The following is a 9022-nucleotide window of genomic DNA, read 5'->3' as shown; positions in this document are numbered from 1 at the left end:
CACAGTGCCAGGGCTCGGCTGCATAAAGTCTGCTGGAGATCGATGACCAGAATCACTGAGTTACACCCCGGCCAAAGTATTTTAGTTCCTTAGTGCTTTGTGGCATTTAGACGTTGGTGCCTCATTCCCCAGCCTGTTTCTGCAGCTATCTTATACACCCACATATTTATATATATTTATATACCCACATAAAGACATGATCCTTACTTTTAATTATTATTTTTTTTTCATCCACTAATAACAGTCAGTATTATTCCATGCTCTACTAAACCCGAATGTCAGAAAGTCATGGATAATCTAAAAAGTTGGAACTGGATGTCGACAGACAGCTGATGCACTTTCTTAAAGATGTATCTGGTGACAAATAAATCATCAGAAGATCAGAATGAAATCAAAGAAACACAAAAGCATAACAGAGTGCACTGCATAACTGAAAGTTATAAGTGCATTTAGAAACAACTTTTTTTTCTCTCTCTCTCTCTGAAAAGGACAGCATGAAAGTGTACTCGGCCATCTGCGTCTCAGGATGTTTTCCTGGGCACAGATGGTAAACTTCAAACATCACTACCACTCTCATCTACCACATCAGCCCTGTAAGCAATCTTACTTACAATTTCTACTCATTGCTTTCCAGTGACCTCTGCTATCTTAGACGTTCTGGCTAATACTAAAGGCACTAAAATAGAGATGTTCAGCACTACCCTTGCGGGTGTGGTAACAGAGTTCTCAATAAAGCAAAGGCTCTTTAAATGAAATGAAAGCCAGACACATATTTGCCTTGTCCTCAGGCAAGAAACAAGTCAAAAACCTTCCCTATGCTTAGAAAAAAATGAAGTAAAATAGCTAAGCATGAAACGTAGCCAAGGTGCCCCTCTCGCTCTCGGTTCTGTCCCACCTCTGCGGGCGGTGCGGTCGCTGAGGCAGGGCCCTCGCCTTCACACCTGTGTAGGGCACCGGCGCTGTCGGCGGGAGCGCTGAGGGTCCTGTCCCGGGCATCACCAAGATAGCTGAATTATTTCAGGAGCAGATTTCAGGTGTTCTCGTTGCTCGACACGGCGGTGCTCTTGCCTCCTCGGGGATAGCTCAGGCTGACCTATGCAGTTGAATGGGTGGATTGTGTCCCCAGTGACAGCTCACAGAGAAAGGGTCCAATTTTCAGAGATGCAGTGTGCTTTCTGTGGAACTTCAGGTACACTTCTGATAACTCTCCCTCTGGTCCATCAGAAGGTATCAGAAGGGATCCCGGTAAAATTTTCCCTAAGAGAAGTAATTTTTATGGCATTTTTGGTTAAAATTTCTTCTTCTACATTTCCTTTTTCTTAAATTATTCTGTATCATACACACTGTCATCCTCCACTCCAGAGCAGACTGTGCACTGGCAGTGAAAGAACCCCATCCTATTTCAAGAATTCAATAATAATGAATTAAAAGTACCAAAATTAAAAAATACATAAATATACACAGACTGTCTTTAATGCTGCTGTTGAAGCAATGAAGTCTGCTAGTATGGGAAAATGAACTCAATTTTCAGGTGATGAAATGCAATTCATTGGTAACTCTCTAGAGAGGGGGAAAAAGCTTTGGGGCTGATGCCTGCATACAAAGTAACTGCCCTGGTCACTAATGATGGTTACTGGGAGGCACGGGCAGCTTATTCTCATCGGCAGGGTTCTGGGGAAGGGCTGTTCTAACGGCAGGCCCTCGTGCAGCTCTGGGCCACAGCCTGGTTTTGCTTAGGCCCCACAAGAAGTCAAAGCTCTCACAGCTCCTTGGGCACAGAAGCCACGAGTGCCCAGGAGAGCAGCTCCAGCTCCCCCAGCTCATTGGCCATGCCCAAGCCCGGGCAGTGGGACTGAGCTTGGCCCTCAGAGCACAACCGGAGGCGCTGATGCCACCTCTGGGACCCCAGCAAGACTGAAGCAGGTAGCCTGGGGGGGAACGAGAGCAAGGACTGGACATGCAGACTTCTGACCTGCATGCTTGCCGCTGCCCCAACCCTCAAGCAGCTCACTTTACCTCTGCTTTCTGCCTAGTAGGTAGAAAGCTAGGTTATACCTGTTCTAGGGGAGATGATAGGATAATTAACCGACTTGATATTAAGCCTCTTGAAGTGTGCAGGCAAAGGAACTTACAAGTATAGTGAGCATATTGCCAAGAAAAAGATGTCAATGCCAGAGTATTGTGTTCCCTATGACAGCTCAGACTGAAATGATTTTCTGCTGCCTACAAAGAAAACAGTGTTTTGCAGGATTTATCACTCTCTCCAGTTCCTCAGGAGCACAGTACCACACAGCTTGGAAAATACAACAGGGTTCAACTCCTGAACTAAAGCCTGAATCACTATTACAATGCTCTTCAAAGGAATCACGTCCTGCTGGGTTTGTAGATGAGAGCAAGTCTTCACCTCTTCCTGACCCACTTTAAAAGTTTGTCCTTCTACCTCAGTCATAGGAAAGGTTTCAGAAGGAAACTGTGAACAGAGACCATAATGAAAGAGCAGCTCATCTGTTTGTTTCGGAAGAACCCCACTTTGCTTTGACTCAATTTCAGACCTTCCATGTAAACAGGCAACTATTGAGCTGATTCCCCTGGGCATGCCCCCATCCCTCCTCCCCATTAACCTTGCCTCTCCCTTCACATAGCTGTCACTGGGGAGATGAATTTGCTGGGCACAGGAAAGAAATGTCCCGTATTCAAATTCCCCACTGTCTGGGTGATGCACATGTCCATGCGAAGCGAGGAAGGGATTGTGGCACTTCTGAATGAATCAAGCCTGGATGATTCTGATTGACTCACTGACATTAATTTAATTTTCACAGATAGCTCCTTGTTGCCCAGGGTGTTTTGTTTTTGTCAGTGTTGCCTGGCTTCCAGCCATTTCCTGTAGGACTGTGTCATGGTTTAACCCCAGCCAGCAACTGAGCCCCACGCAGCCACTCACTCGCCCCTGGTGAGATGGTGTCACGGTTTGAGCCTGGTCGGCAGCCAACTACCACGAAGCCACGCTCTCCCCCTTCTCTTCCGGCAACGAGAAGGGACAGAGAGCCAGGTTTGGGGTTTGAGATAGGACTGGGATGGGGAAAAAAAATCACCCTTTATGGTCACGAGCAAAAGGCAGACTCGTTAGGGGAAGAAAAAAAGAACATAAGTTTATTACAGACACTAACAACACATAACAGAGTAGGACAGTGAGAAGCATTGCCACATCTTGAGAACACCTTCCCCCCACCCCTCCCTTCTTCCCGGGCTCAGCTCTGCTCCCGATATCTCTACCTCCTCCCCCAGGGGCACAGGGGCAGGGAATGGGGGGTGCAGTCAGTGCTGCCATTTTCTCCATCTTTGGTGGGGGGAGCTTCTGGAACTTCTTCCCCCTGCTCCATCGTGGTCCCCCTCTCACAGGAGACAGTCCTCCACAAACTTTTTCCCGAGCTGCTCCGGCGTGGGACACCCCCGCATGCTGCAATCCTCCCAGCACTGAATTACAGCAGCGGGGCAGCCTTTTCCCATGAGACCCCGGCCTTCTTCAGGCACAGAACCTTGATCAACAAGGCAGAAGCCACAGGCCATAAATCAATGTCTGCTCCACCGTAGATCTCCATGGGTGGCAGGGGGGCCACCCTGCCGTCTCACCACAGGATACAGGGGGGTCTCTGCTCCGGCACACCTCCCCCCTCCTTTCTTCCTCCATTCCTCCACTGACCTCGGTGTTCATGCAGCTGCAGCAACTCCTCCTCACCAGTCCCACTGCTCGTCACCACGTCCCTTCTTAAATACGTTATCACAGAGGCGCAGCTGATGGGCTCAGTTTTGGTGCAGAGGTGGAGCTGACTTGGAGCTGGGGGAGCTTCGAGAAGCTTCTCACACAGGGCCACCACTGTAGCCCCCTCCCCTGCTACCAAAACACCCCACCACTCACTCAAACCCAGGACAGATGGAGGAGAGAATTGGAGGGGTAAAAGTGAGGAAACTCGTGGGTTGAGATACAGACAGTTTAAGAGGTAAAGCAAAAGCCGCACACACACGCAGAACAAGCCAAGGGATTCCTTCCCCCCTTCCCACGGGCAGGCGGGGGCTCAGCCACCCCCAGGGCAGCCGGGCTCCATCCCGCCTAACAGTGGCTTGGGCAGACAAACGCCGTCCCCCCCAGCGTCCCCCCCTCCCTCCTTCCTCCCCCAGCTCTCTGTGCTGAGCAGGACACCCTACGGTCTGGGATGTCCCTGGGTCAGCTGGGGTCACTGTCCCGGCTGTGCCCCCCCAGCCACTCGCTGGTGGGGTGGGGTGAGGGGCAGAACAGGCCTTGGCTCTGGGTGAGCGCTGCTCAGCAGGAACGACAACAGCCCTCTGTTATCGGCACTGTTTCCAGCACAAATCCAAATCACAGCCCCACACCAGCTACTGTGGAATAAACGAGCTCTACCCCAGGCAAAACCAGCACACATTTGCTGCAGAATATATATGTCCTGGAGAGTGGTATAGCCTTAGCAGGCCTTTAGGAGGATCTGCAAAGCTTGCAGATACCAGGGATGTCTCATGGGTAGAGTGATATATTGCTCAAATAAACCTTAGATGAAGTAGATGCAGGGGACAGGGAAGGAAGACTTCAGCCATCCTAAGTTAAATATAAATACAGATTTCTTTTTTAGCTGAAATCAACCAGGGACTTCATCATTGCCATTTATTGCCTTATTAACCCACTTTTATTACAGCATTTATGATGTTTGGACATCCCACACCTGACAGAGAAATGACTGCAATGAACTAGTTATGTTCAGGTGTTCTACTTTATTAGGGGTGGCCCACAAAGAGGTTTATGGGTCCATTACTATCTACTAGAGATCTACTGTACATCAACTCAGAAAATGTCACAAGCTCTTTTATGATAATAAACCAGCCCCTCAGCCAGTGTTTCTGCCTATCTTCCTCCCCTTGCCCCCCTCAGGAGCCTTCCAAATCCATCACCGAAAAGATCACTTGTCTCTAGAGTCCCTGTCATTACATGCAGCTATCACGTTACCACACAGTCCTACCGTGCTTCTGAAAATAAAATAAAAGTAAACCCAAGCCATGCCCACACATCCCGTCCCCCTACCCCCAGCTCTTTTTCATGCCCTGTTAGCACCTTCACGTCCGTTTTGGAGCATGGTCCGGCGGCGGGTCTGCAGCCAGGAGCCAGGACCGGGCCTCTGCTGTTAATCCTGGCTGTGCACGCCCCTGACGTGACCGCGGGCAGCACAGGGCTCTAACCAGCCAAGCACTGTTAGGAAGGCAATGACAGCATCGATACTGCCCAGAGGACTACAGCTTGCCTTTTTTATTTGGCCCTAAGAGAATTAAAGAAAAAAAAAAAAAAAAAAAGTGGGAGTGAGGTGGGAAGGAGCAGGATCAATTTTGGTGTGCTTTTTGTGAGCAGCAAGACTGAAATTGTTCATCAGTCAGCCTAGAAGTGAGAAATGGAAGGCTGAGCCTCACCTACGCCACGGTCCTATTTTAACACATATTAACTGAATGCTGACTAGCCTAACTAAGGTTAGACTTAGCAAAACCTTTGATTTAGAAGATCAACATCTATATGCATCTGAAAAAACAACCTGTATTAAAAATATATCTACTAATTCTGGCCTGACCCAGAAAGGCTAGATCCCTGCAAGCCGTGCGGTGTTCAGAGTACGTAGCGGATGTGCCTGGTCCTGTGGATTTCAGTGCTGAGTTCCATCAGTTAATCAGTGAGCTGGGCTGGGTACAGCAGTAGGGATCCAGGTGGCAGCTCAGTGGGGGGACCTGAGCATAGACGGTGCTTTAGACAGACAGTTGTCAGTCAGTATTTGCGATTTAGCAGGCAGCAAGCAGGAAGGCCTCCAAAATAAGAGAATTAACAGCTACACTGGGGCTTTGTGCTCTAGCTACTAGCTGGTAACAAAATTTGTGCTGATTCTGACGCAATCAGCTTTAATCCTTCTGTGTTATTGGCCCTGTGTATTTCCAGGTTTAGACACTCCCAGTAGGTAAAATGAAAACTCACTGTCTCTTCAATTCCCAACACTTTACTTGAAAACATAATTCTAAATATCACATTAACCAATGGCCACAGCATCCTTCATCCACTCTGAGACCCTTTTCTCTTTGATATCTACTATGTGGTCACAATCCACTGAAGTGGCCACAGAAGTGCTATTAACAGGCCCAGTGCAACACCACTGAAGTCAAATGATGGATTGTCCGAAAACTACATATCTTGACATTCAAGGAGACAACTAAAGAAGAAATATCTCAGAAAAGGCAAAGTTTCAGAGGGGCAGAAAGATAGACAGGGCATGATAGAGATGTTGTCACACACCTTTGTCCTATCACAAACTGAGACTGGTTATGAATGAATCCTTAGAGAGTAATTTCATTTTATGGTTTTAAACTCATGCAAATCTCAGGGTTGGGCCACACAATCAGCCTACCACTGCTTAACAAGTTACTGCGTGCCAGCTGAGCCATGCTAACTCACTGGTGCCTTCTGCTTCCAGCGCCTGGGAGCACACACAGCTGCATTAACCTGAGCAGCAGCAGCAGCAGCCAGCAGGTTAACACCCCTCACCTTACACTTACCTCCTTCAGACAGGACACGGTCAGGTTGGGAATGCCCAGTCAAGGCCATACTGTATCCCCTTCTGAATGGTTGGGGCTAATCCATCTCATCATGTGCTAGCTTTAAATGTGTTTTGCTACAAAAGGATTCACAGGTGATGAACCCACTCAAGCATTCATTCACCTGCTCTGCAAGTTTTGTGAACTAATTTTTGCCACCAGTGCCTACTCCAACGACCAGCTTGTCTCGGAGCTCTGAGATGCCCAAGAGAAGAGATGGAGTGTAATTTTGCAGCGTGAGCCACCCAGCCCTCATTGCAACAGAGACTCCTTGGCTTACACAGACCAGCTCTTCGATGACGAGTCAGGGATGTGGCTCTCATGACATCATTTCTTCTTGCACGTTCTGTCCCCCTCTGAAGATTTGCAGCTCTGTGAGTCTCAGCTTCAAGTCTTGCCTTGCAGACAGGCAGCAGCCTGGAATGATAATTGGGGATCATAACCTCAGCCAGCAGATCCCCGTGGCTTTCGTCTCTGGCTGTTGTGCTTTCAGCATTATCAGGTGTCAGAGAAAATCAAACACGATGGCATCAGCATTTAGGGCAGCGGGCAGGAAAGGGCAGGGAACATGGAAAAGTTTTGGGGAATCTGGGATGGGGAGGTTGGCATTTGGTATTTAAATAACAAGGCTACTAATTTCAAGATAAACGCTCATGGGTTGCAAAAGGCCTCAAATTATTTCCAACCCTCCTCTTAGTCTCATCAGCCTGTTTGCTCGTGTGGTCCTTCCCCAAATGCAGTGCGGTCCCTGTTGTGTGTGGGAGGCTGGGGGAGAGAGGGCTGTCCCCTCACACAACCTCTGCTGCCAGGGACAGCATCTGACCCGGGTGGGACACAGGGGCCTGCTTGTGAACAGGCATTTCACACAACCACTTCCAGCTCTCTACACAAATCACACGCTGGCGAGCAAGGGTACTTGCAGGTCTCAGATTCACAGCACCGTAGGAAAAGACTGGCCACAGCCAACATCGACGACAGAGCAAAATAAACACAGGCCCTGAGGGAGCGCTCAGCAGGAGGGGCTGGCGGAGGGGTTTTCAGCTCTGCCCGCAGGAGCTGCCACTGGTCAGATGGACAAATAGGACCTGACGTGCGGAAAACAGACTCCACAATCTGATAGATTGTAAAGTAGGTATGTTTATTCAGCGCTGGGCACACAGGGGATCACTCCTCCAAATATGTGCTCCCATGTGGCACCATTGCCTTAGATTTATAGAGCAAATGATTACATATTCATAATATTTCGCAATACGCCTATACATATGCATCACCTATCCCCACTTCGTATTAAAATTAGCATTTCCATGATCTCCTCCCAGTTGAGTCTGCACAGTGAGTTCCTTTGGTCCTGGGCAGGGGTCGTGAAGGGCTGGGCGGTGGTCGTGGGAGGAAGTATCTCCTCTTCCTCAGTGCTGAACTTTTCACCCCGAATTCCTGCGCAGTCTCTGTCACCCCCTGGACCCGCAGAGCAGGTTTGTGCCGTTGTGGGGTAATCTTTACTTACTCAGGGGTGGAGGAGGCTTTTTACTTAAACAGGAGACAGTGGTCCACAAACATCTTCACTTACTCAGGGGTGGAGGAGGCTTTTTACTTAAACAGGAGACAGTGGTCCACAAACATCTTCACTTACTCAGGGGTGGAGGAGGCTTTTTACTTAAACAGGAGATAGTGGTCGAGCAACACAAACACCTCGTACAAGCTAGGCAAACTCTTATCTCGACTATTTCCCTCCTCATCCCCTTCTTGCTATTCCCACATTAACCCTTACATCCCCTGTTCCTATCTAGGCCCTGTATCAGACCCTGTGATCTGGGAGCCCAAGTGGCATGTTCTGTCAGCCTGAAAGGGGCCAGTGTTCCCTTCCTCGTGCCACCTCGCTCTGAATTGCTCAATTGTACGTGCTTGACAGTGAAAGGGCTGACTTGGAGAGGGTCCCTCGATACCATCTTCTGAACATGATGGAAATGTCAGGTGGCCCCTCGGTCCAGCATGTTCACTCAGACCAGAGGCTGCTTCCTCATTAGCAACAATAAATTCAAAGCAGATGGGAAAACTGCGCTCCATTCTCTGATCCAGCTTTCAAAGCCCTTTGATTTCAGAATCCCTCGGCTGCTCTTTGACTTTTCTTGCCTGTCAAATTCCCTGGCAAGATTGATAGGGTCTGGACAGGAGGCCATCAGCGCAAATTCTGGTACTGGTCCTCTCCCCTGCTGAATTTTCCACATCTGACCATGCTAACTGCAGCTTATCTCTCCGTCTTTGATGTAAGGACCCTTTGATTTTTTTTTTTCCTATCTTTCCTCCATTACCAGTTTATTACAACACTTTGTAAGGGTCTATGGCTAACTCCTTACCATGTCTACATTATTTCTCTCATACACGAACTGTT

This window comes from Tyto alba, unplaced genomic scaffold (genome assembly GCF_018691265.1).
Source record: "Tyto alba isolate M040663 unplaced genomic scaffold, T.alba_DEE_v4.0 Super-Scaffold_18, whole genome shotgun sequence".
Classification (NCBI taxonomy): domain Eukaryota; kingdom Metazoa; phylum Chordata; class Aves; order Strigiformes; family Tytonidae; genus Tyto; species Tyto alba.
This window is presented reverse-complemented; position numbering follows the sequence as displayed.